General features: G+C 39.6%; 1 pseudogene; it reads left to right on the forward strand.

Annotated features, from left to right (window-relative positions):
- The first annotated feature begins 1,548 nt into the window (after positions 1 to 1,548).
- LOC140517640 (argininosuccinate synthase pseudogene) lies at positions 1,549 to 2,309 on the forward strand (annotated as a pseudogene).
- Positions 2,310 to 3,046: the final 737 nt, after the last annotated feature.

Below are 3,046 nucleotides of genomic sequence, written 5' to 3' on the forward strand. Positions count from 1 at the left end.
TTCAAAAGCTCACTGAAGAAAATAATTCTTTCAAAATTAGAATGGAACAGATGGAGGCTAATGACTTGATGAGAAACCAAGAAATCACAAAACAAAACCAAAAGAATGAAAAAATGGAAGATAATGTGAAATATCTCATTGGAAAAACAACTGACCTGGAGAATAGATCCAGGAGAGACAATTTAAAAATTATGGGACTACCTGAAAGCCATGATCAAAAAAAAGAGCCTAGACATCATCTTTCATGAAATTATCAGGGAAAACTGCCCTGATATTCTAGAACCAGAGGGCAAAACAAGTATTCAAGGAATCCACAGATCACCACCTGAAAGAGATCCAAAAAGAGAAACTCCTAGGAACATTGTGGCCAAATTCCAGAGTTCCCAGATCAAGGAGAAAATATTGCAAGCAGCTAGAAAGAAACAATTCAAGTATTGTGGAAATACAATCAGGATAACACAAGATCTAGCAGCTTCCACATTAAGGGATCGAAGGGCGTGGAATATGATATTCCAGAAGTCAAAGGAACTAGGACTAAGACCAAGAATCACCTACCCAGCAAAACTGAATATAATACTTTAGGGGAAAAATTGGTCTTTCAATGAACTAGAGGACTTTCAAGCATTCTTGATGAAAGACCAGAGCTGAAAAGAAAATTTGACTTTCAAACACAAGAATGAAAAGAAGCAAGAAAAAGTAAATAGCAAAGAGAAGTCATAAGGGACTTTACAAAAGTTGAACTGTTTACATTCCTACATGGAAAGACAATATTTGTAACTCTTGAAACTATTCAGCATCTGGGTACAGGGTGGGATAACACACACACACATACGCACACACACATAGAGACAGAGTGCACAGAATGAACTGAAGAGGAGGGGATCATATCTTAAAAAAAAAAATGAAATCAAGCAGTGAGAGAGATATATATTGGGAGGAGAAAGGGAGAAATGGAATGGGACAAATTATCGCTCATAAAAGAGGCAAGCAAAAGACTTTTTAGTGAAGGGAAAAAGAAGGGAGGTGAGAGAAAAACATGAAGTTTACTCTCATCACATTCCACTAAAGGAAGGAATAAAATGCACACTCATTTTGGTATGAAAACCTATCTTACAATACAGGAAAGTGGGGGATAAGGGGATAAGCAGGGTGGGGGGGATGATGGAAGGGAGGGCACGGGGAGGAGGGAGCAATTTGAGGTCAACACTCATGGGGAGGGACAGGATCAAAAGAGAGAACAGAAGTAATGGGGGTCAGGATAGGATGGAGGGAAATATAATTAGTTCTTACACAACACTACTATCATGGAAGTCATTTGCAAAACTACACAGATCTGGCCTATATTGAATTGCTTGCCTTCCAAAGGGAAGGGGTGGGGAGGGAGGGAGGGCAGATTGGCAGACAGGGGCAATTAGAACGCTCGGTGTTTTGGGGCGGGGGGAGGGGACAAAAGGGGAGAAAATGTGGAACCCAAAATTTTGTGAAAATGAATGTTAAAAGTTAAATAAAAAAATAAAAAAAAAAAACAACTCAAAGGAGCTAATAACAATGGAGCATGTCAAGCAACACAGAATCTCAGTCCCAGTTACCCCAAGAGCCCGTGGACTGTGGATGAAAACCTTATGTTTATCAGCTACAGTGGCAGGAATGCTAGAGAACTCCAAGAACCAAGCACTGCCTGCCTTTATAAAAAGACTCAGGATCCTGCAAAGGTTCCCAATAGCACAGATACCTTAGAGATTCAACTCCATAAAGGTGTTGCCATGCAGGTGAACAAGGTCAAAGATAGCAATTCCCACTCATGTCCTTGAAATTCTTCTTCTGCCTCAATAGAATTGTGAGCAAGCATGATGTCTGCTTGATTAGCATTGGGTAAAACAACTTCATCAGGACGAAACCTACGGGTATCCATGAAATCCCAGCAGGAATGATCTTCTACTAGACTTGTTTAGACATTAAGGCTTTCACTATAGGTAAGAAAGTATGTAAAAATCAAACAGAATTTAGGCTTGAAATTCTCTGAATTGGTGCACAATGGTTTCTGGCACAGCCCAGAGTGTGAGTTTATCCATCAGTGTGTTGCTAAATCTCAGAATGGAACTGAGGGCAAGGTACAGATGATGGTCTTCAAGGGCCAGAAACACAAGAGTCAAGAGCCTCCCCAGTCACTGTATGATGAAGAGCTGATGAGTATGAATGTGGAGAGTAATTATGAGCCCTCTGATACTGCTGGCTTAATGAATATCAACTCCCTCTGGCTAAAGAAATCTAGTCTGCAAAAAAAAAAAAGGTCATTGCCAAATACATGACACAGTTGTCAATAGCGTGGAGCCTGATTTCCCTAAGTAACCACATTGAATGTCATGGCATTTTGAGAATGTTCCTTGGTCTTCTGGGTTGCAGCTCAGCCAGGCATTGTTTCATGCCCCTGTCATAGGCAGAAGTGGTCAACAAAGGAAGGGAGTGTGGGAGTAGAAATTACAGTAATAAGAACAACAGTAATGATAATTGTGATAAAAGGCCACCTTAGAAATGGTGTATTGCCTGGGGGAGAGTATAAAACCTTTTTAAGGGACACATAATGTTCAGACTTCCATTCTGAGTCCCAAGTCACATATGAAATATGTGGATAAAAACAACTCCTAAAAGCACTTTATGATCATAACTAATGCATCAGATAATGGACACAGGGTCATGACATATCTAGTCAACGACAACAGCAGAAAAAAAATATCCTGGCTCTTCATTACAGACTTTATATTTTTTAATTCATTCAACAAACATTTGTAGAATGTTTATGTGCAAAATGATGTGAAAGATATAATGACTAATATGATACAGTCTTTATCCTTGAGGGGTTTATGATCGAATAGGGGAGATAAGATGCATAAACACATACATAACTATAACTATAATTCAGTGATAAATGCTGTGAGAATATCATGGCCCTTGAGGGGCAGTAGAGATGACTTCCAAATGGGAGGCCCTCAGGGGATACTTCATAGAGATAATGCACCCTTGAGTTGTTTCTTGAATGATGAGAAGG

The sequence above is a fragment of the Notamacropus eugenii genome, chromosome 1 (assembly GCF_028372415.1).
Source record: "Notamacropus eugenii isolate mMacEug1 chromosome 1, mMacEug1.pri_v2, whole genome shotgun sequence".
In the NCBI taxonomy this organism is placed as follows: Eukaryota; Metazoa; Chordata; class Mammalia; order Diprotodontia; family Macropodidae; genus Notamacropus; species Notamacropus eugenii.